This window comes from Centroberyx affinis, unplaced genomic scaffold, assembly GCF_046629955.1.
Source record: "Centroberyx affinis isolate AG114_WGS23_722 - 3 ecotype Tasmania unplaced genomic scaffold, CSIRO-AGI_Caff_v1 ptg001231l_1, whole genome shotgun sequence".
In the NCBI taxonomy this organism is placed as follows: domain Eukaryota; kingdom Metazoa; phylum Chordata; class Actinopteri; order Beryciformes; family Berycidae; genus Centroberyx; species Centroberyx affinis.
This window is the reverse complement of record NW_027279744.1, coordinates 84,793-90,865: the sequence shown is the minus strand read 5'-3', so window position 1 is coordinate 90,865 and position 6,073 is coordinate 84,793.

Here is a 6,073-nt window from a genome sequence, read left to right as displayed (position 1 = left end):
GCAGGGAGCAGAATCCTTCCAAACCCCTAAAAACTCTCAAGATCCTGCATCCTGTCTTGCCCTAACGCTATCCAGAGCCTTTTGGTTGTTTATCGGGTCGAAAAGTGGCCCCGGAGGATAGCAACTCAAGCTGCTTATTGTCATCTTGTGAATGATAGTTTGGAACAATCATACCATCCACACATAGGCGTTAAAATTGACCTGCAGCCCTTGGGATTTGGACAGCACAGGACACCTTTGAAAACATACCCTCACTACTTATAAGTTGTCCTACCCGGTTCCTCATTGTTTAGCCATAGATGGCTCTTCAATCAGGACAAACCATATGGAAGCCTGTTTCCCCGGCACACAAAGCCAGACACCACAAACCACTGGAGACCCTCCTCACAGCAGAGAAGCACTACACTCATTACAGGCTTCAGTAATTCATAACACACACGCTCGCAAAACGCAGTATGAGAGCTCATTACAAACGTCAATAAGGCTGTACTGCCAGCGCCATAAAAACCCCACCAGCTTTTGACAACAAAACAACATGCCTCATTAAAAAGCAGCATGGGAAAGGACGAGGCGGGATGAGAGCGAGCGGGTCCATATAAGCCCCGACATATGGAGGATCTATAGAGAAGCACCTGTGCCGTGTTTCTCCGCTTGCTTATCCGCCCAATAAACATTTTACACACTCCCTGCAGACTTTCATCTAGCTGTGTAAAACATGACCAACTCTGACAGGAGAGCTCATCATTTGGAGGACAATAACAGAACCAGTGGCAGAGAGCGTAAAGGGAGCTCCGTGGATAGAAGAAGACCGAGGATAAATGCTTTGTTTGGCCAGCTTTTGGGTGGCGGTTTGTGAAGATGTGTACGGACTGTCATTCAATGTTCATTTTTAAATGTAATCTATTCTATTTGAATCTTGGTGATGTTCCTGTCAGCATTATTGAAACTGTAGCTACTATCCATGACGGGATTTATGAAATTGACGCTTTTGCCTGTTGTTTATCGTTACTAATGACATGTCCGATACTATGACTTGGAGAAACACTCTTGTCCAAACAGTGCTGTGGCTGCTCTGCATAAGTCTGTATACTCAGCCTCTTCAGACATCAGCCTCATGGCACCACCATGATAAGTACAGCTCTTCAGCCTGATTGATAATACAGTCTCTATGCATGGGCTCTAATGCTCTGCCTGAAGCCATTTACCATCAGAACTAATGGTTGGTTCATCTGAAAATGATATAGAGAAAGACATTTACAAACTGTATTTAATGGAAGAAGCCTCAATTGAAACGACTCAATGGAAGGATTCCTTAAACTATCCAATTTTCATAATTAAACCACAAGGAAACAGATATGTCAATTTGGAATTTGAATAAATGAATGGGGAGTTTTAGATGCTAATACCAGAGACAAATGTACCTGAGAAGAGAGGAGAGACAGTTTGAGGTTTGTGGCCCTCTTGCAGTATGTGCTAGAGTTGGAAACTACAGTAGCTTGTTCCTGTGAAGAAATGAAGTCTCTTTGATACCTGACAGAAACGCAGACCAGCGGCAGGGCATCCTGATGTCTCTGCGGACTAATGATCATGCCACATACTAACGACATCATGGCTTTGAAGCTTTTGAACCTTTGCTGCAAATCACACCCTGTCTCTCTCTCTCTCTCCTCCAGCCTGTCGCTCTGCACTGTGTAGCAGCATGAAGCAGAAATGCATAAAGCAGAAGTGCTGTACTGTAGTCGACCCTATACGCTTTGACCTCCCCAGGGGGTGAAAAGAGAATTTCCCTATGTGGATTAATTAAGTATTGCATTAAATAATCTTTACAAAATGTATGTCAAAAGGTGGCAATGTTGAGGACGGCCATGAGTGCAGAGCTCCATGATGAATCTGCTGATTTCTGCACCGCAGTGCTTTGGGCTCACGTCCTACAGACTTTCATGGTCCTGACCATGTTTTCACACACACATACACACACACACACACACACACACACACACGCACACACATGGACTGTACAGATGTCTTTGTTGCATTCAGAGCTGAAACGCTACCCTCCCTTGTGAAACGGCACAACATGTCGGTCTGTGGACGTTCAAATCCAGAACACAACTGACAGCGTGGCTGGCCGCTTCACACGTGAACCTAATAAACAGCTTTTCCCCTCGACTCTGGAGATTAATCTGCCTTTCTCTGCTGTCTCCTCTCACTGTGTCTCTCCTTTATCAGTACACACACACACACACATACACACACACTAGCAGAGAGGAGGCATTTTGTGACATGAGGCAGGAGGTATAATTATGTGGGGGACCAGTGTGACAGTATGACAGAGGAGCAGGATAATGGCTGTCAGACTGACGATAACTGTGCTCTTTTATGACCGTCCTAACTGCGAAACACAAAGGAGACGCTTAGCCCTTCTAATTAAAGAAGCAACACACTCAATTTTTATTATCAAATATAATTTTTTTCATCCCAGTGTGTTTCCAGGTGTGAGGCAGGCACATATGTTTTTTTTTTATAACCCTTCACATCACCCATATTAGACATCATACACATTTCTTCACCCTGGCTCCTAATCATAACCATTCAACCGTACAATAAAAATCAGAAGAGAGATGTTTCATCGCACTGTGCCATATGTGTCTTCTTGTCGAGGAGGAATTCGGGACTTTATGTTTAGCGTGCCATGGTCTGTTGCAAAATTGCAGATGTGAAACATGAACAACAGACATTTGCTGGAGTCGGGGGTTCACAATATGACCATTCATTTAGTTACCATTTATACAGCGAGTTTGGTGTTTGTCATGAGTTGTCAGCACATACTTTCCTTAGAGAGCGAGAATATGAAAACAATAATGACAATTGTACTGGCACACTCAAACACTTAAATAGTCTCAACAAACACATTCACCAGATGACAGCTAAACAGGATGAGAGCTAAACCGGAGAGAACTTTTTTTTTCCATTGCCAGCATCCTTTTATACAGATTTTTGAAAACTGAAATTAGCTTGTACGCATTCTTAGTAAATGAATCCATTACATCAAATATGACATTGTGTAATGATGGTTTATATAATAACCTGATTTTTCTGACAACCTACGATTCCTGAAGTGATAGGGCAGTGAAAATAAGTGAGAGGCCTGATGAAGAAATGTAAGACTGAGCTGAAGTCAGTTTCAGAGTACTGCTGCCCTCTGCTGACCAGCCAGACAACACACACCTGTTGCTGGTCTACAACTCAGTGTGTTAAATAAATCTCATTACCACCAACACGGTCTCACTGCAGTACAAGCTGAATAATCACACAGTGATGAGTAAATGAACATGAGGGGTGGAGGGTACAATTTCTGCTAAAGAAAAAGCAGGACAGGAGCAGCATTACACTCTTTATAACTCTTCCAAAGCCTGATACAGGCACCTTTGAAAAAATGTGTAACAGATATTGGTACACAATGTGTTCTCATGAAGGTCTGTAGCTATTCCAGTCCTTGTTTCTAGGTGAACTCCTCCCACACACACATACCTTCAGACTGTAAAGCATACAGGCATACATGCACACTTAAAATATGAAAGCGCACACATTGGTTACACTTGATCCCCCATAACTCAGCACCTCATCATCTGTCATGTCCTTAATGTAAAATCCCTCAACCTCTGAAATGCCGGCCTAGCCTGAGCTACACTCCTCATATACCCGTCTCTTCTTCATACTATCATAGCAGTGGACTATTTGTGACTTGGCAATTAGCCATTATGTCCACATGGAATCCGTGCAGTACATCTTCCATCAAAATCTTGTACTACAGTATGGCTTAGCTAGCTGAACTGCCATCAGAAAAATGTCCTATGATAAAGTACCACATGTTCCTGCAGCATTTTGGTACTTATAGATAGACCATAGAAATTCCTGTGTCAATCATTATGTGGTTCAATACTTATGCTGTGGTCTTCTTTTAGTACTCCAAATTTGGTGCAATTTGATGGGACAGTTTGCCATTGGTTTTGTTTTGGGGGTTTTTCTTTTATAAAAGGAGAGTGGGCAGTATACTCACTTTAAACCCTCAATGAGAACAAGGAAAAGATCCCATGAAAACCTTGCATGGGGGAAAAAATGGAAGAAACTTTGGGATGGGAAGCACAAAGAGGAATCCCCCTTCAAGGCCGGTCAGGTGTGCAATGGGTGCCCAGAGTGGGCAAACAAAAAATAACAAAATGTTGACAACAAAATGGACAAAATACACAGAATATGAATGCTGTGGTCAACATCCAGATCCACATCAACTCATCTTATGGGATATCTTTCATAATCAGAATCAGAATCAGAATCAGAAATACTTTATTGATCCCCGAGGGGAAACTGGGTTACATTGCAGTTGCTCACATTCTAGAAGAGAAATATATATAAGCATAGGGAACTTATAAGAAAAATAGAAATAAGAAGATAGGAAATATGTAAAATATGTGCATTATACTACAATATATAACAATGATAATAATAATAATAATAATAATAATATAGAAATAAGAGAAATAAAAATTATGTACAAATATGTGCATCAAACTCCAATATATACAAGAGTGTAAATAATTAAATAATTAAATATTTATTGCACAGTTGAATTATTGCACAAAATTATTACTAGAATCGGTATTGCACAGTTTAAAATATAAATTATAAATTATGGGGTTATAAAACTGCTGACAGGGGTGAAATAAGTCCAAGAGCCAGTCTATTGACTCAGAGTGTCTGACGCTCTGAGGGAGGAGTTGAAAAGTTTGATGGCCACAGGCAGGAATGACTTCCTGTGGCGCTCTGTGGTGCATCTCGGTGGAATGAGTCTTATACTGAATGTGCTCCTGTGCTTGACCAGCATGTCATGGAGCGGGTGGGAGACATTGTCCAAGATGCCATGTAACTTGGACAGCATCCTCCTCTCTGACACTGCTGCCAGAGAGTCCAGCTCCACCCCCACAACGTCACTGGCCTTGCGGATCAGTTTGTTGAGTCTCTTTGAGTCCGCTGCCCTCGACCTGCTGCCCCAGCACACAACAGCAAACAGGAGAGCACTGGCCACCACAGACTCATAAAACATCCTCAGCATTGTCCGGCAGATGTTGAAGGACCTCAGCCTCCTCAAAAAGTAGAGACGGCTCTGGCCCTTCTTGTAGAGAGCTTCAGTGTTCTTAGCCCAGTTCAGTTTATTGTCAATGTACTCTCCCAGGTAGGCTACTTGTAGTCCTCCACAATGTCCACACTGACCCCCTGGATGGAAACAGGGGTCACCGGTGCCTTGGCTCTCCTCAGATCCACAACCAGCTCCTTTGTCTTTGCCACGTTGAGCTGCAGATGGTTCTGCTCACACCATGTGACAAAGTTTCCCACCGCAGCCCTATACTCAGCCTCCTCACCCTTGCTGATACATTCAACTATAGCAGAGTCATCAGAGAACTTCTGAAGATGGCAGGACTCTGTGTGGTAGTTGAAGTCCGTGGTGTAGAGGGTGAAGAGGAAGGGAGACAGGACTGTCCCCTGCGGGGCCCCAGTGTTGCTGACCACTCTGTCCGACACACAGTGTTGCAAGCACACATACTGCGGTCTGCCAGTCAGGTAGTTGACAATCCAGGACACGAGGGGGGCATCCACCTGCATCACTGTCAGCTTCTCACCCAGTAGAGCCGGCCGGATGGTGTTGAAAGCACTGGAGAAGTCAAAAAACATGAGCCTCACAGTGCTCGCCGGTTTGTCTAGATGGGCGTAGGCGCGGTTTAGCACGTAAATGATGGCGTCCTCAACTCCAAGTCGGGGCTGGTAGGCGAACTGGAGGGGGTCCAAGAGTGGCTTGACCATGGGTCGGAGCAGCTCCAGGACAAGTCTCTCCAGGGTCTTCATAATGTGGGAGGTCAATGCCGCCGGTCTGTAGTCCTTGGAGCCAGCGGGACGCGGCGTCTTCGGCACAGGGACGAGGCAGGACGTCTTTCACAGCACGGGGATCCTTTGAAGACTCAGGCTCATGTTGAAGACATGGTGAAGCACTCCACATAGCTGGGGGGCACAGGCTTTGAGC